The sequence below is a fragment of the Carcharhinus amblyrhynchos genome, chromosome 1 (genome assembly GCF_965287045.1).
Source record: "Carcharhinus amblyrhynchos chromosome 1, sCarAmb.v2.hapA, whole genome shotgun sequence".
In the NCBI taxonomy this organism is placed as follows: Eukaryota; Metazoa; Chordata; class Chondrichthyes; order Carcharhiniformes; family Carcharhinidae; genus Carcharhinus; species Carcharhinus amblyrhynchos.
The window spans coordinates 117,609,353-117,634,837 of NC_137324.1; the positions used below are offsets into that span (position 1 = coordinate 117,609,353).

At 41.2% G+C, this 25,485-nt stretch overlaps 1 protein-coding gene across 5 annotated transcripts in view; it reads right to left on the minus strand.

Moving 5' to 3' along the window:
* ndst3 (N-deacetylase/N-sulfotransferase (heparan glucosaminyl) 3) overlaps nucleotides 1-25,485 on the minus strand; it is a 765,674-nt gene that overhangs the window by 619,670 nt on the left and 120,519 nt on the right. For 3 of the 5 annotated variants that reach the window (XM_080191474.1, XM_080191492.1, XM_080191449.1), the window contains exon 2: nucleotides 3,114-3,247. The gene's annotated coding sequence lies outside the window, so the exon portion shown is untranslated. The remainder of the gene's footprint in view (nucleotides 1-3,113; nucleotides 3,248-25,485) is intronic. The other 2 variants (XM_080191467.1, XM_080191459.1) reach the window with 1 other exon arrangement.

A 25,485-nucleotide genomic window follows, 5' to 3' on the forward strand; every position in this document is an offset into this window, starting at 1 on the left:
GGATAGCACATAATTGCTTTCAGCCTTAAACTGAGATTTTGTTATTTTTCACGGATGATTTGCATCTTTCATTAATTTTCCCAGCAGCTAACCCTTCTATAGTAAAATAAAATCTGATGTAAACTTCAACTTCAACAAGATGCGAGAGAGCTACAATTGCTTTGTCCAATGAAAAAGCATGCCTAGGACACATGCTGCTGTTTAAAGTGTGTGGGATGATTGGTGCATATTAAATACTCTTTAGCAGAGAGTGTTCAATCAGCACATTGGGAGTTGGAGCTGACAATGATTGATGCCTTGCCCTGAACATTGATTTAATTAAAAGCACCAAAAATCACACAACATAAATTTAAAGAAGTGTTTTGCCAATATCAAAATATGCATAAATGATTCCAATACCAGATGTTTAGGAAAACAGTGCAGGTAGAGACTATTAAATGCACTTGTTGATGCAGCATGGGTTTTTAGCTAATTTCAAAATAAACAGAGGCATATTGTAGATATTTATTTCAAACAAAGAACAAAGCAACTTTCACCTTTTCTTTCTTCATATTTATTGCACATTTCAAATAAGTATCTGAACCCAGAAAAAAACAGCAGACGTGCAATAATCAAAAAGTTCAGAACAATCAATAAGTTTAATTGATTAAAGCCATAAAGCAGAACTAGATGTTTTGTTTCATTCAGTACTTCTGGCTACTTTCCACAGAAATAGACTTAGCTTTCTTTTTGTTATGTATAATGCATATTTGCAAATAATTTTTGAAGACACTTCTGTATAAGGTAATTAATAGGCGTGGAAGTTGTTCTCCATAGAGACTAAAAGATAAATAATGTGTTATCTTCACAGCAATCAAAAAACTCAAGCCTATTGAACTGGAGTCTCCAGGTTTTTGCAGTATAATTCAAACAAAATCAACACAACTAACAAAAGGTCATGAAATTTTAAGCAAGAATTGTGCTCACTGCAAAACAAGCTTCTGTGATCTTTTGTATTATGTGAGTAAAAGGCTGTGCCCCAAAGCTGCCTACACTCAGAGTGAACTCATCACCACTGAGACTTTCCACTCACTGTGCTTGCCTTCGAGGAAGTCTCTAAATATAAAATTAGATCATTTAGTCACAGGATTGAAAGATTTTTTAATGAGTTTGAGTTTAGATCACAAAAGCCAGGCGCAGGAGTAGGCAATTCAGCCTCTCGAGCTGCTCTGCTATTGAAAACGATCATGGTTGATCTCAACTTGACCTCATCTCCACTTTCCTGCCTGTTCTCCATCACCCTTCAACCCAATACTGATTAAAAATCTATCTATCTCCTGCTTAAATTGACTGAAAGCCCCAGCATCCACCACATTCTGGGGTATTGAATTCCACAGATTCTTTGAGAGAAGTAGTTTCTCCTCATCTCTGTTTTAAATCTGCTATCCCTTATCCTAAAACTATGACCTCTTGTTCTAGATTGCCCCACAAGGGGGAAACACCCTTTCCACATCTACTTTGTCATTATCTTTTATCATCTTACCTCCTCTCTTACCACAGACGACCACTCATTGTTCTAAATTCTAGAAGGTACAGGCCTAAACTCCTCAATCTCCCTTCACAAAACAGACCCCTCATCTCTGGAATTAATCTAGTGAACCTCTTCTGAACTGCCTCTAAGCCATTACATCCTTCCTCAAATGAGGGGACCAAAACTGTACATAGTTCCAAGTACGATCTCACCAATACCTTGGACAGTAGCAGCACACTTCCTTAACATTTATATCCATTCCTTTAGCTCCAAATGCCAAAATTGCATTTTCTTTCCTTATTACCTGCTGCACTGGAATACCAAGTCCTAGGAACCCCAGTGCTGGTTAGTGCCAGGAGTGTCAGGGAGAGGTGGGAATGCTCAGGACAGGGGAGGATCTGTCTGTTGCTTGGGGAGCATTCAGTTGGTTTGCAAGCACATGTAATCATTATGGACCTAATTTATATTCATGTAAAAATAGATATGATGTGTCAAGAGAGTCAATTCCCATTAAAGTAAGACTTTCAGGGGGGTTTTAGGGGAGCAACTGACACCAATGAACCAAAAGTATTTATGGCTGTCCTAAAGAGAACAACAGGTTCATTTGAGGAGGTCTGACTTGTATAGAGTATAAACCGGAATGAAAGCCTGTGGCAACACCCTAATGACATCACCATCAAATCATGTGATCAGCTCTTAAAGCACCCTGCAAATGTTTAAATATATAACAAATAGCCTACAGGATTTCATTCTGGCACATATTCAAGTAGAAAACATTATAACAAGTGGGTATGCAATTTCCTTAGAGCTATTCCCATTCTGCTCCATGCAATTTCACCGGAGGTGTGGCAAAAAAAAGCTTTCTAAGTATGAACAGGATTGTACAACATCTCCTGCAAAATGACAGATGTAACTAGGGAGCAACCTGGTAAATATCCACCATTGTGTGCAAATCAATTAATATATTTATGATCAAATTGGAGCATAATGCCAACAAACTATGAATATTAAAAGAAGAATATTTAAAAACAAACCAGGGTATTGTGTAGCACTTCACATTCAAAGAATTGTTTTTGGCTTGTAGACACTGTGGTAACACAGGAATTGAGGGAATTTGTTCATAGCACATTTGCACATGGGAAAAAATCCAATTTATTTCAGCGATGCCGGTCGAGGGATAAAATTAACGCAGACACTAAGAGAATCATTCTGCTTCACTTTGTGTACCACTATGGGATCCTTTACATTCTGAGAGACTTGACAGAGTCTCAGTTTAATGTCTCATCAGTAAGATGATGCTTCCAATAATACAACCCTTTAGTTTTGCACTGGAAGGTGAGCCTTGATTATGCGCTTGTATGTGTGGCATGTCGTGCCTTTCTAATTCAGGTAAAAGGATTAATCTGAACCAAGGTTCAGGCAAAAAGATGAAAGTGCACACACCACCTTTCATGTGGCCAGTCTCCAGAGCTCAGAAGTTTCTAATTTTGTATCTCAGGTGTCAAACTTGATGCTTCTGTATTCATTTTACATCCAGCTTTCAGACAAACAAAATACGCACCACTTAGACAGAGTTGAGAAAATGCAACAGAATTACACAAACCTGTCTGTGGAGATATAGTTGCAATTCACGTGTCCCCGGTTGTTTTGATGATTAAGAACTTTGTTCTGCAAGGAGTTTTGAGTAGCACGTGGTCTCATTCATTCAGTAGGGAAACTGGTCTCACCTGCACCCTGCTGAAAAAAAGAGTCAATTAGAGCAATGGAAGTTTGGGAAACATTCCAAAGAAAGAATATCCTGTTATAGGAGATGGCATGTTCCCATCTCATGGAGAGGCCTTTTGGTCATTTGGTAATGTCAACATTTTAATTAAAGAGGAATAGTTTTGATGCAGAGCAATAGAGTAAAACAGATGATATTGAACCAGCCACCCATTCTACACATCTGATTTTTATTTTGATGGAATTCATGAAAACATTCCCTACTTTTTCATTGTTGCACATCCATGCCCCACTTCCAGAATTTGGCTGTTTCGTTACTGGAGATGTGTGAAAAGAGATTTGATACAGGTTTGGTCAGTTTTCACTCATTCCCAGTAAGGATTTTGTTTTCAAGCAATTGCTTGAACGAAAATCAATCACCCATACCATTTTAATTGGCAGCTACTCAATTTGGCAAAAATGAGGGTTTTTGTAAAAATAAAGTAAAATCTAGCCCTAGTGCCGAAAGCCATTCTCTAATGCATACATTATTGACTTCTGGATAGATTAGATTTTCCAATAAACATAAACATTCCATCACTGAGCTTCTGGAAATTGAATATGCATATCAGGAATTTGGCTATGAAAGTCCGTCAAAGCTGCCCAGTTTTATGTCCATAATTTAGTTGGCAAAAAAATCATATCGGACACACTGACCTCTATGCCTTACTTTAAGTAGATCAGGAACACTATCGCATAACAATTTCTTACATCAGAATTCCTGAGCTAGTTGGCTGCATCTGTAATTTATTCAGTCATCATTCATGATAATTGATAAAATAATTCATTTATTATACATCACTTACCAATTTCCCTATAATATTCCTGCCAAATTTGTCCATCTGCATTGCAAACAACTTGAAAAAAGTCTACTTTTCTACTTTGCCTTCACTTCCAATTTGATAAACTAGGAACAACGGGACAGTAGAGTAAATGTTTCCTTCTCGACTGAGGCAACAAAGCAACAAAGAATGAAAAGTAATGGTCATGCAGTGTGACAAATAATCTAAAAGAAATTTGGGGTGCTGACCAAGAAAAGCTATGTCCTAACACTAAAGACAAGGACGGACTACAAGCAAAGTCAATTACATGCCATGTTGAAACTATTTAAATTAATATATTTCCAAGTACATGAACAATGGGCAGCATGATGGCATCATGGTTAGCACTGCTGCCTCACAGAGCCAAGGACTGGGTTCAATTCCACCTCAGGTCACAGTCAGTGTGGGGTTTGCACATTCTTCCTGTGTCTGTGTCGGTTTCCTCCCACACTCCACAGAGATGTGCAAGTTAGGTTGATTGGCGATGTTAAATTGACCATTAGTGTCAGGAAGGTTAGCAAGGTAAAAACATGTGGATACAGAGATAGGGCCTGGGTGGGATCATTGATGGTGCAGACACAGTGGGCTGAATGGCCTCCTCCTATACTGTAGGGATTCTATGATTCTATGAACAATATGTAAATTCACTCACCATAGTATTTGGATGTTGTGATGGAGCAATAATGTGCACAAATTCATTACCTCCAACTCCCTTATGTAAAACATGAAAAATCAATAGACTTACTAATAAGTAGCCAATACACAGCCTCCAATTGTCTTCAGGACACAGAAAATTTAAGTAAAAATGATTTGCCCAGGTTTTGCAGTCGTAGGTGAAGAAATCATGCTTGCCAGTTACCTTGCTAATGATAATTTTTTTGAGAAAGGATGTTTCAGATTTTCTTCACTCTGAAAATGTGCCTCCTCAAATTACATTTGTTTGACTTAGCTCTTAAGTTTAAAGATATATTCCCATGCAGTGACCTTCCCCACACAAGAAAATTGTTTCACCCTATCTAAATAATCAGATTATTTAAGAATTCCAAACACATCAATTAGAAAACCTCTTAAGAGTTTCTGTGGGCTTTTTAGTACATTTTTTTCAAATGCAGCATCTTTCCAGTTACCCAAACTTTTCCAGCTTTAAGTGTGGGCATAATGGACAAGAAAGACAAGTTCATGCCAGATATTTATTGTTCTGTCTATTAGAGAGGGTTGCACAAGCCCTGTATTGAGGTATGGTATCTCTGATAGCATCTTCTGGATTTCCACAGTTTAACTTCCTAATGCACAGAAACTAAAAGTTGCAGATTGCTTAACACCTTAGCAATGGTGCACACTGATAACTTTACCATTATCATTACTACTGCAAAATCCAGGCCATTGTTTTATCTGACAAGAGAGAGAGTTGCTTCTGTTTCATCCTTGTGTTCTTTTGGAAGTTACTGCAAGCCACATCACAGGAAGCCTAGCCAGTGATAATCACTCAGAGACCTACAATTGATACCACATTCAGATCTACAATTCATGTAATAACCAGGTCCATTGTTCACCTCTCGACCTCACCAAGTCCACCGTGACACGTCACTGAGTTCAATACTAGGCCAAGGGCACCCTTGAAAAAAGTAGTCAATATGTCACGTCAGATTGTTTTGCTAAATCAACATGTTTTCACCCATTTGCCACTTGAAAAATGGGTGATGCAGACCAATTTGTATCCCATAGTGTCAATGCATGTTGCTATTATTGAAGTGGTGAGCTTAAATTCTAAGACAATGATGAGAAATTCTTTGTTGGAGATGGAATCATTACATCATTGGAAGATCACTGGGGCAGGATTTTCCACACACCGCTAAGGCATGTTTCGCAGTGGTGGAGGCAGCCTGCTGTCAATGGGGTTTCCCGTTGTATGGTTGCTATTCACTTCATCCTGACTGAATGTTCTCTAAATAGTTTGTCTTTCAAATTTAAGCTTTCCCTTGAGTTTATGCAATCTTGATGCCAATGGAATAAAGAAACCTTTTGTTTTACACTTGTGCGGTCCTTATGTTTGAATTCCATGTTACAGAAGATTAAGACGTCATCTAATTGATGTTTAAATTATTAAACAATTTGAGTGGTTAGATAGAGTGAAACTATTTTCTTGGGGAAGGTCATTGCAAAGCATTACATCCTTAAATTTAAGATGTGATGTGAGGAGGCACAATTTCACAAAGAAGGTAGAGAAAATCTGGAACATCCTTCTTCAAAAATATATAGTCGCTAGATCATTACAAGTTTCAAAATTGAAATTGATAAATTTGGCAGGGGAGGGGAGGGGGGAGAGCGCTCATGCCTTTCATATATTGGGATCTTTCCAAATGATCGAATTGTGACATCAAACAATCTTACTGACTGATTTTGGGCATGGTGTTGACACCAATACATCGAATACTATTTGCCAAAGAACATTCAACCAGCCTTCTTTCTCTCTTCTTTGCTGCTCCATTTGAGCAGCTAGCGTCAGTACCGGCAGCCAGCTGTACCTCCCTTTCACTGAGTGCAGCTCCCCTCTTAGGGAGATAGACTCCTTTTAAGAGGAGCAAACTGGTGGCATCACATGATATAACGCTTAGCTTCCTGTTCAGCAATCAGGCAGCCAGAAGTGCAGGCCTTGTTTGGGCCTATGCTACAATCGGGTAAATGAGAAAGCAGCACCAAGTTTGCATGCTGTCTACCACAATGTGAATGGATGTGGACAGGTCATGAATTGCAATCTCTAGGCCTGAAAATAGGCCAGAACTAATTTTTAGCCCATGACCTTCTCTTGAGTGCAGCTGTTGAAGCATGAACCTTAAAATCAGAACTTGCAGGTAACACAGTTTTGAGACCTTGCCCTTTGTACAGCCTTAGATGCAGAGTGTTTATAATAAGAGCGGCACGGTAGCACATTAACACTGCTGCTTCACAGCTCCAGGTACCTGGGTTCGATTCCCGGCTTGGGTCACTATCTGTGTGGAGTTTGCACATTCTCCTCGTGTCTGTGTGGGTTTCCTCCGGGTGCTCCGGTTTCCCCCCAACAGTCCACAGATGTGCGGGTTAGGTTGATTGGCCATGCTAAAACTGCCCCTTAGCGTCCTCAGATGTGCAAATTAGAGGGATTAGTGGGTAAATATGTGGGGTTATGGGGGGTAGGGCCTGGGTGGGATTGTGGTCAGTGCAGACTCGATGGACCAGTTGGCCTCTTTCTGCACTGTAGGGTTTCTATGATATTCATGTCAAGTTAGAAAGTGGCATTATTCTAAATACAGCAATATTTTCATTTTTTTTAAATCAGCTTTAATAATCATTCTATTACAGGAACCCCTAAATTTAGGAAAAAATGTTTCATTTTTGCTCTGATGTTACAAACACTCGTTAACAGGCGGAATTTTCACTTTCACAGTGGCGGCAACTCGCCATTGACCACTGGTGGAATAGTCATAGAGGTTTGCAGCATGGAAACAGGCCCTTTGGCCCAACTTGCCCATGCTGCTCTTTTTTTTAAACCGCTAAGCTAATCCCGATTGCCTGCATTTGACCCACATCCCTCAATACCCATTTTACCCATGTAACTGTCCAAATGCTTTTTAAAAGACAAAATTGTACCCACCTCTACTACTACCTCTGGCAGTTTGTTCCAGACACTCACCACCCTCTGTGTGAAAAGATTGCCCCTCTAGACACTTTTGTATTTCTCCCCTCTCACCTTCAACCCATGCCCTCTAGTTTCAGACTCCCTTACCTTTGGGAAAAGATATTGATTATCTAGCTGATATATGCCCCTCATTATTTTGTAGACCTCTATAAGATCACCCCTCAGCCTCCTATGCTCCAGAGGAAAAAGGTCCCAGTCTATCCAGCCTCTCCTTATAACTCAATCCGTCAAGTCCCAGTAGCATCCTAGTAAATTTTTTCAGCACTCTTTCTAGTTTAATAATATCTTTTCTATAATAGGGTGACCAGAACTGTGCACAGTATTTCAAGTGCGGCCTTACCAATGTCTTGTAGAACTTCAACAAGATATCAGTTACGAGTGGTGTGCCTCAGGGATCTGTTTTGGGGCCACTGTTGTTTGTAATTTTTATTAATGATCTGGATGAGGGTATAGTTGGGTGGATAAGTAAATTTGCTGATGACACCAAAGTTGGAGGTGTGGTAGATTGTGAGGAAGGGTGTCATAGTTTGCAGGGAGACTTAGATAGGTTGCAGAGCTGGGCCGAGAGGTGGCGGATGGAATTTAATGCGGAGAAGTGTGAGGTAATTCACTTTGGTAGGAGCAACAGATGTGTCGAGTATAGGGCTAACGGGAGGACTTTGAATAGTGTGGATGAACAGAGGGATCTAGGTGTATGTGTACATAGATCCCTGAAAGTTGGGAATCAAGTAGATAAGGTTGTTAAGAAGGCGTACAGTGTCTTGGCGTTTATTGGTAGGGGGATTGAATTTAGGAGTCGCAGCGTCATGTTGCAACTGTACACTACTCTGGTGCGGCCGCACTTGGAGTACTGTGTGCAGTTCTGGTCCCCGCATTACAAGAAGGATGTGGAGGCGTTGGAGAGGGTGCAGAGGAGGTTTACTAGGATGTTGCCTGGTATGGTGGGGAGGTCCTATGAGGAGAGACTGAGGGATTTAGGGTTGTTTTCGTTGGAAAGAAGGCGGCTAAGAGGGGATCTTATTGAAACATATAAGATGATTAGAGGTTTAGATAGGGTGGATAGTGATAGCCTTTTTCCTCGGATGGAGAAAGCTAGCACGAGGGGGCATGGCTTTAAATTAAGGGGGGGTAGCTACAGGACGGATGTCAGGGGTAGGTTCTTTACCCAGCGGGTGGTGAGGGATTGGAATGCCCTGCCTGCTGCAGTTGTAAATAAGAACATAAGAAATAGGAGCAGGAGTAGGCCATCTAGCCCTTCGAGCCTGCCCCGCCATTCAATAACATCATGGCTGATCTGTCGTGGCTCAGTTCCACTTTCCCGCCCTCTCCCCATAACCCTTAATCCCCTCTCTTATCAAGAACCCATCAACCCGCTTCTTAAAAATATTTAGCGAGGCAGCCTCCACCACTTCAACGGGCAGAGAATTCCAGAGATTCACCACCCTTTGAGTGAAGAAGTTCCTCCTCAACTCCGTTCTAAACCGCCTCCCCTTTATCTTGAGGCTGTGCCCCCTAGTCCTACTGTCTTTTTTGAGCGGGAAGAGTCTCTCCACCTCTATCCTATCCATCCCATTCATCATCTTATACGTCTCAATGAGATCTCCCCTCATTCTTCTAAACTCTAACGAGTACAAGCCTAGTTTATTCAGCCTCTCCTCATAGCTCAATCCCCTCAACTCCGGTATCAGCCTAGTAAACCTCCTCTGCACTCCCTCCAGGGCCAAAATATCCTTGCGCAGGTGCGGCGCCCAAAACTGCACACAGTACTCCAGCTGCGGCCTCACCAATGCCCTATACAGCTGCAGCAAGACCTCCCTACTTTTATATTCAATCCCCCTCGCTATGAAGGCCAGCATCCCATTCGCCTTCCTGACCACCTGCTGCACCTGCAAGCTGGGTTTTTGCGACTCATGCACAAGGACCCCGAGGTCCCTCTGCACCGTCGCCTGCTGCAGTTTTTCGCCACGTAAGTAATAGTCCTTCCTACCATTCTTCCTACCAAAGTGGACCACCTCACACTTGCCAACATTAAATTCCATTTGCCATTTCCTGGCCCATTCGCCCAGCCTATCTAGATCCTTCTGCAGACTCTCCACACCCTCCGCACAATTTGCCTTTCCCCCAATCTTGGTGTCATCAGCAAATTTCGACACCCTGCACTCGGTTCCCTCCTCCAGATCATCTATATAAATGGTAAATAGCTGAGGCCCCAGCACCGACCCCTGGGGCACCCAACTAGTCACCAACCGCCAATCCGAATAGCACCCATTGACCCCCACTCTCTGCCTCCTATTTGACAACCAATCCTCTATCCACGCTAACACCCTACCCCCAACTCCACGTCCCCTGACCTTCTGCAATAACCTCTTGTGAGGTGCCTTGTCAAACGCCTTCTGAAAATCCAGAAAGACCACATCCACCAGCTCTCCTCTATCCACTGCCCTAGACACATCCTCATAGAACTCCAGTAAATTTGTCAGACACGACTTCCCTTTAATGAAACCGTGTTGCGTCCGCCCTATCAAGCAATGCGTCTAGTTTGGGGGCGTTTAAGAGATCTCTGGATAGGTTTATGGACGAAAAGGGATTGGTATAGGCTAGTGGGTCATTGTTTGTGTAACTGGTCGGCGCAACATCGTGGGCCGAAGGGCCTGTTCTGCGCTGTAATGTTCTATGTTCTATGTTCTATATCTCAACTTCTGTATTCAATGTTCTGACCGATAAACCAAGCATGCTGAATGTCTTCCTCACCATCCTGTCCACCTGTGACTCCACTTTCAAGGAGTTATGAACCTGTAACCCTAAATCTCTTTGTTCTGAAACTCTTCCCAATGCCCTAGTATTAACTGAGTAAGTCTTGCCCTGGTTCAATCTATCAAAATGCATCACCTTACATTTATCTAAACTAAATTACATCTGCCATTTGTCATTGGCCCAATTGCTCAAGATCCCATTGCAGTTCAAGATAACCTTCTTCGGTCTCCACGATGCCATCAATCTTGGTGTCATCTGCAAACTTACTAACCATGCCTCCTATATGCTCTTTTCATCATCAACATAAATAACAAAGATCAGTGGACCCAGCACTGATCCTTGAGGCACACTGCTGGTCAGAGACCTCCAGTTTGAAAAACAACTCTCTACAACCACCCTCTGGCTTCTGTCAAGAAGCCAATTTTGTATCCATTTAGATACCTCACCCTGGATCCTGTGAGATTTAACTTTATGCAACAAACTACCATGCTGTACTTGTCAAAGGCCTTGCTGAAGTCCATGTAGACAACATCAACTGCATGTCCTCATCTACTTTCTTGGTTACCCCTTCAAAAAATTCAACCTTCGTGGGACATGACTTTCCTCTCACAAAGCTATGCTGACTGTCCCTAATCAGTCCTTGCATCTCTAAATGCCTGTAGATCCTGTTGGAATCTTCTGGCCCGCCAAAGTCTATGCCAATTTGCCTGGCTGATTCTCCCACTCCATCACTCAGGAAATCACCTTGGCAAATTGTTTTGGAACTTGACGCTTATATTCACCTACAATTTCAGTTTAGATATTTGTAAATTATTAAAGATGAATTATTTTGAGGGGGGATTTTCAACGTATCAGAACTAAATAAGTAATGATTTTCCAAAGTCTGTTCACATGCATCTTGAAAGAAGGCAGTAAATGCCCATGGGGAAGACTTGCTGCAGTCTACACGTACTGACATCAGCAATTAGTTCAATAGGATTTTCTACCCAAAGCTCAAATGGTTTCATTCGGAAAAGATCGTAATTTCATTGGAACTACCAACAAAAAACTGTCTCATCAATAAAAAGATGTTAATATGATGGTATGGCTGCATTTATTAACAAACCAATAAAGCAGTTATGTTTGGTGGGTGGGTGGGGCTTCTCTTTCAATCCATATGCAGATGGCACTCCCACAACAACAGTTAGGTCTGGTGTTCAAAGTGCTTTGATCACCGAAGAAGCCGAGAATGGCTAACTCAGAATTAGTCTTTCCATCATCTTTCTTCTCTTGTCTTTCTTGGTGCTAATGGTCATGTTAATGGCAGTTGCTTTTGAACTATTTTGGTGACTCGCTGTATCACATCCTGTAGAATATAGATACTGCAGTCATAGGATATAGCTGGCGTAGAGGGAAAATACAGCCCAATGGTAGGACATTGCATAAGTGATCTTTTCTGCTTTCCATAATGTTGAACTTCTGGACTGTTATAACAGCTGTACCTGTCCAAATGAGTGGTGAATATTCCATCTTATTTCTGATATCAGCTTTGCAGGTGGCCTTGAGGGGCTTTCAGGAATTAAATTAATCGTGTGTTGCACCTTATCCAAATGTTGTAGTTTGCCGTTGCAGGTTTGACATGGTCTTGTTGAACTTAACCCACATCATCCCTCTATCCTTAAGTCCACCCCTTATTGTTAAATACACCCCTTCATCTCGATCACCCAGCCCCTCATCTGCCCAACCAACTCCCCAACATCACCATACTCCAATCATCAAATGCATCCCCACCCACAAAAACAACCCAGCCTCCCCTTCCTCAAACAATCTCCTTACCCATATCTGCACCCAGATACTGATGATTATGGACTCCATGTAGTAGTTACCAGTGATGATAAGCAGAGATGTTTTAGCCTTTCCTTGTTAGGGATGGTCATTACCTGGTACTTCTTTGGTCTGTAGTTTACTTTGTTGCTTATTTGATTTATTACTGTCACATGTATTAGCATACAGTGAAAAGTATTGTTTCTTGCATTCTGCTATACAGCAGAACATACCATTCAGAGAGAAGGAAACAAGAGAGTGCAGAATGTAGTGTTACAGTCATAGCTAGGGTGTAGAGAGAGATCAAATTTGTGCAAGGTAGGTCCTTTCAAAAGTCTGATAGCGGCAGGGGAGAAGCTGTTCATGAGTCAGTTGGTATGTGACCTCAGACTTCTGTATCTTTTTCCCAACAGGAGAAGGTGGAGAAAAGTATGTCCAGGGTGCGTGGGGTTCTTAATTATGCTGGTTGCTTTGCCAAAGCAGCAGGAAGTGTAAACAGAATCAATAGATGGGAGACTGGTTTGCGTGATTGATTGGGCTACATTCACGACCTTTTGTAGTTAGCAACCTGAGTCAGGATGTCAGCCAGGGATCCTATGGTGACTATGAACTGCTTCATTACTAAAGAAATTGTGGCACAATAGAATTGTCTACTGGTAGCCAGAAGGTAACTAACTGCAATGAATTCTACTACAGCTGTTAGTCCATATTCTCTAATGTCTGCCTGGTTTAGGCTGCTAGCTTGTACTATTTTATGTGCCATACAAATAGTGACCACATCAATTCTTCATCCTGTGTTCATTACATGATAATTGGTTAATTAAATATAATAAACTTAGATCTATAATTGCTTTAAATGCTAAGAGCAGAATTGTCCTGTGTGTAACTATGAAACCTCTTTGGACTGCTTGTGGATAATTGCCTGCAGTTGCCAATGCTAACATGTGATTTATCAGCTTTTCATGTCTTAATTTAATACATCCAATGAATCGACATTTCCAATAATTATTTTAAGCAGCTTAACAATGTAAAACAAAGATGTCTGAACTTTATGCATTAGTGTGAATTGATGTATTAGTTTGAAAAAGTGTATCAGCCATAGCTCAGCTGATAGCATACATGCCTCAGACGTTGTGGGATCAAGTTCCATTCATGAGAATTGAGCACAAAATTTTAGCTGAACTTCCAGTGCAGCAATGGGAGAGTGCTACACTGTCAGAGGCATTATCTTTCAGATGAAGTATTAAATGGAGGCCACTTTTGCTCTCTGTTGAATGTATAAGACCCCAAGGCACTAATTCAAAGGCGAGCAGGAGAGATTTTCCTCAGTAACCTGGTCAATATTTATCCTTCAACCAATATCACAAAATGTAGATCATCTGCTATTTATGGGGGCTTTCTGTGCACAAATTGGCAGCTGTTATAATATGTCTTTAAGGGATAGCAACATGTTATCACCAGAGGGGAAGTGTGTCATGTGATCCAGCCTTAGTTTCACTCTGTCCTATCAGCAGACACAGCCCTGTTGCTGATGTCTTCAAGTTTTCCATCCATGTGTAGGTGCTTTCAAGGCGTACAACTTGTCTACACAATCTCTTATGAATAAGCGGTGCCTTTATATCATTATAAAAATGACATTCTTAATTATGAAGTGGCACAGTGGTTAACATGGCTGCCTCATAATGCCAGGGACATAAGAAAGATTCCAGCCTTGGGTGACTGTCTGTGTGGAGTTTGCACATTCTCCTTGTGTCTATATGGGCTTCCTCTGGGTGCTCTGATTTCCTCCCACAGTCTGAAGATACGCAAGTTCGGAGAATTAGTCATGATAAATGTTACAAGGATAGGGTGGAGGTTGGATCTGGATAAGATACTCTGAGTTGGTGCAGAATTGAGGGGCTGAATGGCCTCCTTTGACATTGTAGGGATCTCATTCAACATTGATTATGCTCAATTGGCTGTGAAATGTTTTAGGACGTCCTGAAGTTTGGAAAGGTGCTATTTAAATACAGGTACCTTTTGAAAGAAAGATTTGCATTTATATAGCACTTGGCCATGCGACATCTCAGCTCTTTATAACTAAATTACTTCAGCATTAAAAACATTGCTACAATAATTTGATCTGAACATGTAGCTTTGTGGGTCTTTTCTTGCTTAAAAAATGCAACTAATATTTGAATGTTTAACGTCTTTACACAGCCTTTATCTGTTGCTTTACTGAGTGTGTTAACTTTTATTTAATGTCTTGGTACAGCATTTATCTGTTATTTTGCTGAGGGTGTTAACTATTTTGTTAACTTGATGATCATCTCTGTTGAAGTAGGAAGGAAGGAGAGGAAAGAAGCAATATTGGAATATTTTACATAGCCCTGAGAGGGCATTTGGTGCCTCAGTTTAACCTTTCAATGGAAAGGCAACATTTCCAATTGAAGCACTCCTTCAGTACGACATTGAAGTGTCCACTCAGATTATGTTTTCAGCTCCTGAAGTGGATCTTGAGTCCACAACCTCCTGGCTTAGATGCAAGGGTGGTTACCACACTGCCAAAGCTGACACTCAATTAAACATTCATCTATAAACATTGCTGAAAGTGATTTTCTGGATTATGTAGTGGAGTTACGATTCATAACTCTTTTCACTCTTTTTCAGTAGATTCTTATATTTTGTCAACTCCCTTACTGGGAGTAAGACAAATATATTGAGCTCATGTGCAAATTATTAATTTTATGTGCTGTGATATTCTGAGCAAAGTAAAAATCCGCTATTCCAAAATGTAGAATCCTATTTGACATTTCTGGCAAGGTTGCTGAAATTTGCTTTTGCACTTCACCCAGGGCCACAGAGTGATACCACTGGCATTGACATGTTTTAACAGTAAAAAGTCTGACAACACCAGGTTTTAGTCCAACCGATTTATTTGATAATAGACTCACAAGCTTTCGAGGTTTCCCTCTTCGTCAGGTGAATGGAGAGTTCTAGCCTCAGACAGAGCATATAAAGCACAGACAGTTTAGAGATTACTGATTAGAATGCAAATCCTTACACCTAACCTGCTGTTCAAGACCTGAAGTGGCTGACAATGTGAGTGGAAGGAGCACTGATCACAGGTTACAGAGATGTGTATTGTCTCCAAATAGTACAGTAAGTGAGGTTTTGCAAACCCAGGCAAGTCACGGGGGTTACAGATATTGACATGTTTTGCCATCTCTCTTCATCCATTGATTTATTGAGCATTCATCTGCTACCAGATGGGAAAGAACCTTAGCTGGATTGCATTCAAGTGCATTATACGCAGTTCTGATCTGCATATTACAAACAGGATATTGAGGTACTGGCGAAGATACAATAAACACTTGCAAAGACAATTCAAGAACTGAGGCACAATAACTATTGGGGAGGACTTCTTTTTCATTAATAGGATATGGGCATAGTTGGATAGGCCTGCATTTATTGCCCATCCCGAATTGCCCCTCTGCAGAGAGCATTTAACAGTCAATCACATTGCTGAGGGGTATGGAGTTTCATGTAGGCACGACCAGGTGAGGACTGCAGATTTCCTTCCCAGGTGGGTTTTTACAGCAATCAAAAATGCTGTCATGGTTAGACTTTTAATTTCAAGCATTTATTGAATTCAAATTTCACCATTTGCCCTGTTCAGTTTTGAACCCAGGTCCCCAGTGCATTACCTTGGGTCTCTAGATTACTAGTCCAGTGATATCACCACCACATACCACTTTCTCCCAAGAGATTTCCCCTGAACAGACTGGATCTCTTTGTGATGTGATAGGGGTATTCAAGAGTATGAATGGGTAAAAGTAGGAACCATAAATATAACTTAGTGATTAATAAATTCAGTCACAAATAAATTCAATAGGGAGTTCAGGACAAATTTCTTTATCTAAAGAGCAGTAAATGGAACCTACAATCACAAGCATAGTTGAAGGGAATAGCATGGGCTCAGTTAAAGGAAAGCTTGATAAACATATGAGGGAGAGTTGGTTTTGCTGAGAAGGTTAGAGGAAGAGGGATAGGAGCAAGTTGGTATGGAGCATCAACATTGGTATAAATTGGATGGACCAAATAGCCTGACTGAATGGGTTAAATCCTGTGGAATTATTTGTAACAAAAACAAACAGAAATCTTTCATGGCTATCATTTGCTTCACCAATATTCCACTTCAGTGTCACAAAGGGCCTGCTGTGGGCATAAGTACTCTTTCACTGGCTTATACAAATGTGCTTTCCTTGTCCCGTTAACAAGTGCAGGTTGGCTTTAAGAAGCCAGAGGGGCAGAATCCCCACACTCCTACATACCAACCTGCAATTTGTACTTGCTGCCTGACCATGTTTAAAGGGGGTCTAATGACCAAAATAGTTCACGTCCACTATTTTGTTGTGTGTTCGAGGTCTTGATAGGGTTTAATGGAATTTTTTATATTCATTTATAGGATGTGGGCATCACTGGCTGGGTCAGCATTTATTGCCCATCCCTAAGTGCCCTCCATTTCAGAGGGCATTTGAAAGTCCACCACATTGTGGTGGGTCTGGAGTCACATGTAGGTCAGACCAGGTAAGAATGGCAGATTTCCTTCCCTGAAGGACATTTGTGAATTAGGTGGGTTTTTCCAACAATTATTTCATGGTTATCATTAGATTTTTAATTCCAGGTTTTTACTGAATTCAAATTTCACCATCTGCCGTGAACCCCAGTCGCCAGATCTTGCTCTCTGGGATACAAGTCCAGTGGCATCACCCCTATGTCACCACCTCCCCCTATACTCCCAAAGTAAGCTGCTTGAGACCGTAGTTTGCTAAAACCGTTATTCTTCATGTATTACTGCTAGGTAAATGTTGGGAGCTCCACACAAGGTTGGAACTTCTGCTCCCTCAGATATCATGGCCATGGTTCTTCCATCGTGACCCACAACGTTTCTGGCGGGTTGAGGTGGGATTTGTACCGGGATTTGCACATGCACTGGGAATACATGCATGTCTCCCAGAGCCAGTGAACAGTTACCGGTCAGACCACGCTGGAAACCGGCAGGAAGGCAGGTAATTAATTTGAATCTTTTAAAAATATATTCTAAATTTAGCAGGTCATTATCAGGAACGTTCAGGTCCTGATCGAATTTCCCACCTCGCTAGAAGTACTTCATTCTGGCAGGATTCAGACTAGCTCCCTATGTTCAGGGAACTAGCGAAAGACACCACCGGAATAAAGGGGAGGCAATCAGGGCTCCCAGGGTGTCGGGTGGTGCCCCCTGGGCCTGGGCACCCTGGCAGCACCAGCCTGTGCCCCCTGCACTGCCCAAGGGGCAAAGCACCCATGCCCGGGGCACCTTGGCATTGCTCACCAGGTATTGGACAGTGCCAAGGGGGCAGGGAGTCCCGCTGTCACTCTACAAGCAGGCTTGGTCTGGGATGGAGGGAAGGCATCAATTTGGGCAGTGGTCTGCTGAGGTGAGGGGGGAATCATCACTGCTGGGGTGGAGGGGGGTGGGCCATGCATTGGGATGGTCCTGGATGGGTCCGTCTTAACAGGGTAATCTTTTATAAAAAAAAAACTTGTTCCCCAGTTCTAGTCTCTCCTACACCGTAATTTCATCAGCATCACGTGCTTGATGTTCAACCTTTACAACTTCCGGCATCACCACTGGGCCATCAGTAGTTGCCACTACATGCCCACATACCAATGGGACGCAAAATCAGGATTTTTACTAACACACTTTGTGCCATGACTGCCACAATTTATGTAAAGGATGCCTTTTAACTTGCTGATGGCCATGTACAATTCAGTTCTGAAACATTAAGCTATCCTTTGAACAAAATTGACAGTGAACAGACAGTTGTGCAAGAACCTGTGAACTATGTTCAACTACTCCAGGATGACAATGACCTTCGCAGAAACAGGTAAAACAACAGCAAGCACAGACAATAATTCCAGCTTGTGCAACTAAAAATTCTGAGAGCTGCTTTGTCAAAAAGGTAACTTCAAATCCACAAACTTTGATAAATGCTGAACTTATTTTTAAATGCATTGCCACCAACATTCACTTCTTTCTACTCCAGACCCTCTAACATGGCAATCCGGTTGTTCCAAAATTAATGTTCCAACAACAGAAGCAGACACTGCAACTCCAAACTGACTAAAATCTTCAGTCTGCGCAACACAATTAAACATCATTTTAATTCATGTCCCTGAGTGTAATGCTGACATTTTAGATATCAAGAGACGACTGAGCTTATTTTGATCGATTGGTTTAATTGGTGATTTTTTTATTGCCTGCAACTAATTCTCTGTACTATACCGAGATAATATTTTTGTGATAGTTCAGAGCATAAAGTACAAATCCACTCTAATGGGAATCACATGTTTACAATAGGATCACCATTTGCGTTAATCTTACAGAAAGCGACTGGGGACCCACACAACATCTAACACCCGAAATAAACCAGGGGGAAAAAAAATATTCAGCAGGTTTATCAGCATTTGAAGATAGGCTAACATTTGTGAAGTAACTTGTATATAGGAGGATTACAGATGGCTAGTAGCAACATAGGAGGCATCAATTCAAATAAATGAAACCGGTAATGTTGCAAATCACAATAGTAAAGCCTGAGTAGTTTATGAGCATTAGTGAAGCTGCAAGACACAATTACTGTCTTCAATTCACTGCCAGACATCTGTTATTCTCTAAAGTATACAATCTGTATACTTTTGAACATTAAATTTTGGTACTTATACACCAGGCACAGGCTCAGCTCAGTGGAGGCAGCACGGCATAGATAATTAAGCTGCTACTTAGATAAAAGCTAAAGGCGTGTGGTGCTACATGATTGAACACACATCCAGCTTGTGTGTGGAGGGTTGGTGGGGGGCGGGGGGGGGTTAGTTTTAACTCTCCCTAATTGGCAGGAATGGAGCAGAAAAAACACTTAAAATGGAATGGCTCTGTTCATACGCTTTGCTATTTTATCACAGCTGCTTTTTGGTGGCAGATTAGGGGCACAATTTCTAGCTCAATATGGATGCTGGAATGGAGTCACCAGCCCGAGTGCCAGTTGGGACTCAAGCTGGTGGAAGCTGAGACATGGTTAAGGTCAAAGACTAATTATACTTGTAAACAAGCTTATCAGCTCATTAAGCAGCCAATTTGCAATTTTTGTGGAGAAGTATGGGTTCTATGACAAATCTGGAATATTCCAAGGAGGAGGAGGCAGCAGCAGCACAAGAGGGAAGTCAAGTCATGGTGGCAGCTTTCAATTAGATAGACCCAAAAAAAGGCATCACAACTGAAAGTGGCACTCAGCCTGCTGCCATCGGGTGAGCAGAGTTCATGGAGCAAGTGGTGTGTGTGAGTGATTAATAGGTGGAGGGGATTATGAATCTCCAGGAATTGTGCTGCCAAAGGATGAGTGCAGCGTTCAACATAAGTGCAGCTAATCACTAGCAAGACCAGGTTTGATCTTACCAAAAATTCTAAGTGCCAAATGAGTGTGAAAATGTGTTTAGGGTAGTCTGTTGCACAGTTGTTAGCACTGCTGCCTCACAGCATCAGGGAATCAAGTTCAATTCTGGCTTCAGTCACTGTGTGGAGTTCTCCCCGTGTCTGCGTGGGTTTCCTCTGGGTGCTCTGGTTTCCTCCCACACTCCAAAGACGTACAAGTTAGGTTGATTGGTCATGCTAAATTGCCCCCAACGTCAGGGAATTAGCAGAGTAAATATATGTGGGGTTATGGGAATAGGGCCGGGTGGGATTGTGGTCAGCGTAGACTTGATGGACCAAATGGCCTCCTGCTGTACAGTCAGGATTCTACAATTCTATGAAAAATATTCCCATCCTCAGCGACAGAGGAGCCCAGCACATCATTGCAAAAGCCAACATAAGGCATTCGTAACAATCTTTAGCCAGAAGCGTTGAGTGAATGAGCCATCTTGGTCTCCACCTGAGGTTCATCCCGAGCATCAAAGACATCTGTCTTCTAATTCAATTCACTCCCTGTCACATCAAATCACCGAAGGCCATAAAGGCTATGGGCCTTGATAACATTCCAGCAATAATACTGAAGGCCTAAGCTCCTGAACCAGTTGCACATCTAGCCAAGCTGTTTCAATACAGCTACAACACCATCTACCCAGCAACGTGGAAAACTGCCCAGGTATCTCTCCAAATAAATAGCACAAATCCGACCCAGCTGATTGCTCTCGGTCATCAACAATGTTAAAGCTGAAAGGCGATGATGAGTTGACTTCCTCAAGTGAGACTTGAGCCCACAACCATTGGGCACAAGAAATAAGTATGTTACCAACTCTGCCAACCACTGAGAATCAGCATTTTTGGTTTGTTTAAGATTAGATTGCCCTTTGAGGTACAAACAGTAGTGGACTCACCAACATTAAGGGCATTTAAGTGGTCATTGTATAAACATATGGATGATATTGGAACAGTGTAGGTTAGATGGGCTTTAGATTGGTTTTCACAGGTCAGCACAACATCGAGGGCTGAAGGGCCTGTACTGCGCTGTAATGTTCTATGATCTATAAGGTGAAGGGAAGTGTCATCAACAATGCTTACTTGATACTACCAGTGCTCTGTTTAGGTTTTGCTCCTGACTTCATTGCATCCTTGGTGCAGACAAGAACAAAAGAGCTGACATCCAGAGGAGAGGTGAAATGTGATTGTCTTTACCATTGAGGCCACATTCAACTAATAGTAGCATCAAGGAGCCCCAGCTAAACCAGAGTCAATAGAAATCACAGGGAAAACTTTTCAATATTTGGAGTCATATATGTCACGAAGAAAGATGGCTGTGTTTGTCGAAGGTCAATCATCTCACTCCCAGAACATTACAAGAGTTCTTCAGGGCAGTGTGCTAGGTCCAACTATCTTTGGCTGTTTCAAAAATGGCCTTTCCCTCATTGTAAGGTCAGCAACATTCCCAACTACTGAAATCCAGATCGGTCAATTTCTATATTCAACAAAGTTTGGGCAACATTCAGGCTTGGCTGATAAATGGCATGTAACCTTTGTGTCACACAAGTGCCAGGTAATGATCACCTCCAACACAAGAGAATTTAACCATCATTCCTTGCCATTCAGTGGCAGTACTATAACTGTTTCCCCTACTATCAACATTCTGGGAGTTGCCATTGTTAAAAAATTGAACTGGGCCAGCCATTTAAATACTGTGGCTACCAGAGCAAGTTAGAGGTTGGGAATTCTGCAGCAAGTAACTCACATCCTGGGTCTCCAAAACCTTTCACCATCTACAAGACACAAGACTTTCCTTCTTCCTCGGAGAGTGTAGCTCCAACAATGTTCAAGAAGCCGACATCAACTAAGACAATGCAGCCCGCTTGATTGGCACCCCATCCATCAGCACAAACATTCACTCCACCACTGACGCAGTGATATTTCTGAGTGTAAGATACAAGAGGCACTGCAGCAATTCATCAGGATCCTTGCACGGCACATTCCAATCCACAACCTCTACTACCCAGAAAGACAAGGATAGCAGGTGTAAGTTTCACTGCGAACCACACGCCAACCATACCTGAAACTATATCACCATTCCTTCACTGTCACAGAGTCAATGGGCCAAATTTTCCTGTTCTGCCCCACATGGGAGTCGTAGTGGGTGAGGGGCGGACCAGGGAAAGTTCCGTTGACCTCGGGTGGAATTTTCCAGTTTCGGAGCGGCCAGAATTTCCTGCCCATCTTGGAATTCCCTCCTTAACAGTACTGTGGGTGCACTTACACCAAAGGGACTGCAGCGGTTCAAGAAGGCAGCTCACCATCACCTTCTCAAGGGCATACAGGATGGAGCAATAAATACTGACCCAGCCTGTAACACTCATAGCCCATGAAAGAATAAAAAAAACTTAAGCTGCTGTAATGAAAATCTATCTATTCATGCTGGCTTCGCTGTGGGATCTAATCTGATGTTCCTAGCAACAAAGCAATGACAAATTTAATAACACACAATCAACACAATATTAATCTGGTTGTTTATGTGTGCTAAAAGACTTTGGGAGTATTTTAATATTACTATAATTAAAATGTAAAAACATGAAAGCAACTTAAGTAGTTTTACAGTCTAGGCTAGGACTTTCACCACAATTACTTACAATTATTTTCAAATGTAAAGATTTCTTACAGTCATTTATTAATGTGTTTAATAAAACGTAAGATGACAAAAAGTATCTGCTACATGTAAGATGGTAGTGGAAGTTGCCTTCAATCAGGTGAGTATGTGGTAAATACATCTTAAAATCCAGCAAGTGTAACTTAAACCAACACGACTCCAATTATGTTAATACTTAAATACAGTCTATTAGCTATTCAGCATTAATTAGTCTCAATAATATAATTCAATTTATTTAACACTATGTATAACAATTGTAATTAAAATAATTGTTTGAGTGGTTCAGAAGGGATGAGACTGCTAGAGAGTAAAATATTTAAATATTTCAATGTTTCCGCAAATGTATAAAGCAATACTTACTAATCCGTGCTTCATTTTGATAACCAAATAAATCAACCAACTGTGGGAGAAATTAAAAATGCAGTTCCTTACAGGGATTCTGCATCAAAGTAAATAGAATCCCTGCAAATTTGTGTGTCCAAAAATTGAATCAATTAAATGTCTTCAAGTGTGTTTGCAATCTTCAAAATACAGGAGGATTTGCACATTCGCAGATTAAGTAGCACAGAAGCAAGTTTGATGGGGTACAATTTTGACAGAGTACTGAATTTGGTGAAGAGGGGAATTCAACTCAGTGTGTTCTTTTACTGGACAAGGAGATTAAAGACGTTAAGAAATAGGAACAGGGAGTAGGCTGTTCAGCTGTTCAATCCTGCTTCACCATGCAATAGGATCATTGCTGATCCAACATTCCTCACATCCGCTTTCCTGCCCTTACCCCCATAACCCTCCATTCCCTTACTGGTCAAAAGTTCGTCTGTCTCAGCCATAAATATACACAATGACTGTCCCCATGGCTCTCAATGGTAAGGAGTTCCAAAGACTCAACCCACAGAAGAAATTCCTCCTCATTTCAGCCTTAAATGGATGTCTCTTTTTTCTGAGACTGTACCCTCTGCTCCTAGACCAGAATGAGAGGGAACAACAGTCAGCAAGACCAGAGAACTAAGGCATTGAGGGATTAATTAGTTGAGCAGATAGGTGATTGGTTAGCTGAATTTTAAGTTTCAATTTCTTTAACAATAGTTTCTGCAACAATAGTTTAAGCTAGGACCAGGGAGATATAAATAACTGCATTCAATATCTAGTTAAAGTATTTAATATAAAAAATAATAAATGAATGATATTTCTTAACTGGAAATCCTAATTAGTTAAATGGAAAAAGCAGGGCAGATAGAAAATTAGCAACAACTTCTACCAATTACAAACAAGAGAAAAATGAATCCTGATATTCTATATACCTTAACAGCTCAATGTACTGTTCCAAACAAACAAACACTCTTACAAACACACACCATCCCAGGTTTTGCACAGAAAATAATAATGCTCATGTAACGTTGGATTTTCTAGTTCTGCAACACCTGCTGTGAATTTGTCCTTTGGATGAAACTCTGACTTCCTGGCCCTGTAGCTTCCGGCAGATCGCGATGCACACCCACTTTGTTTGCCTCAAGCTATCAAACCACCAACAGTAAAGTTTTCACTCCAGAAAAGCAAAAAAACTGCTTCCAACTAGCCAGCAGGGTTTCTAATAGCAGGGAGAGAGATAGAAACACACTGTATCCAGCCTGGCATCCAAACACTTAACTAGCCAGCAACCAAAACTGAAAGTAAGCACTCTTGCGAGAGGGGAAAAAAAGGTCTCACCTGACCTGTCAATCATTCTTCCCCCCAATTATTCAAAAGAGATAATAAATTCCAAGAAAGTGCATTAGGCCCAGATTAAAAATAAACAAAAACCATTAAATCATTTAAGCCAAAGAACATCTAATCAGACCAGTTGACAGCAAGCACAAAAGGTCCTTTTAAGAGAACTGCAAAGAAACATGATTAAAATACATTTCTTAAACGCCACAGTAGTGTCACCCATCCAACCAAGCCTTTGCACATCTGAACACTGATTCTATTTCCATTCCATAATTACTCATCCAGTTTGCTCCAACCACTCAGGTTTGACAGAAAGAAACAAAACTTCATGTTGAAATCTTTATTCTGACGTAAAAGACAAAAAGTTTCAATAAGCTAGTGCACAATCAGAATTCAGGCACACAGAGAATGGATTTCCTACTCCATGTAGCTCACACCTTTCTGACCATTCCCTGATCTTACATTAGCCCATTCCATCAAACCCTGGTATTTTCTTAATAGCCTGCTCTTTTCTTCAATCTGTGTTTCTCACAACCATGATGTGGAGATGCTGACGTTGGACTGGGGTAAACACAGTAAGAAGTCTCACAACACCAGGTTAAAGTCCAACTGGTTGGACTTTAACCTGGTGTTGTGAGACTTCTTACTGTGTTTCTCACATCCATGTAGTTATGATAGTGATTTTTTTTAAAAAGGAAAATTATTAAAAGTACATTCCTACTTTGAAAAACGTGAAGTTTTAAGGTTTTAGAAGTCCTTTCAGAGTAGCTGTAAGGTACAGCAGACAGCTAACTCCACAGATGATTGCTTAAACTTTGTTGAACTGATCTCAGGATCAATCACCAAGAGAGTCGTTATAATTCTAGGATGTCTTGAACAACACAATTGAATCTTCCAAAGGTGCGAAAACACAGGACTCATTTGTTACTGACAAGAATGACTTCTTCAAATGACAGAAATTTAATTAACTTCTTTGCTTTGTAGAACAAAGTCTCATCTAAATTAACATGTCAGCCATTTTTTTGATGTTTTAAAGCAAGCTGTAAGAAGCAATTTTAAGTCGCAGTGTAGAGAGCCCAGAAGTTTTTTTTAAGTTTATCCAGTATTTTTAAACTAAGTTCTGAGCATTAAGGCAGAGTCACCACTAGTCAATGCTGCTTTCCTTGCTCACTGTCACAGTCCACATAAAAAAGGAAATATTTTCTGCATCTACTTACTCAGCATACCCCAGTTACTGCCAATCATAGATTAAACTTCATTTTACAAGAACACAATTAACACTTTAAATTCCTCATTCAGCAAAACCTC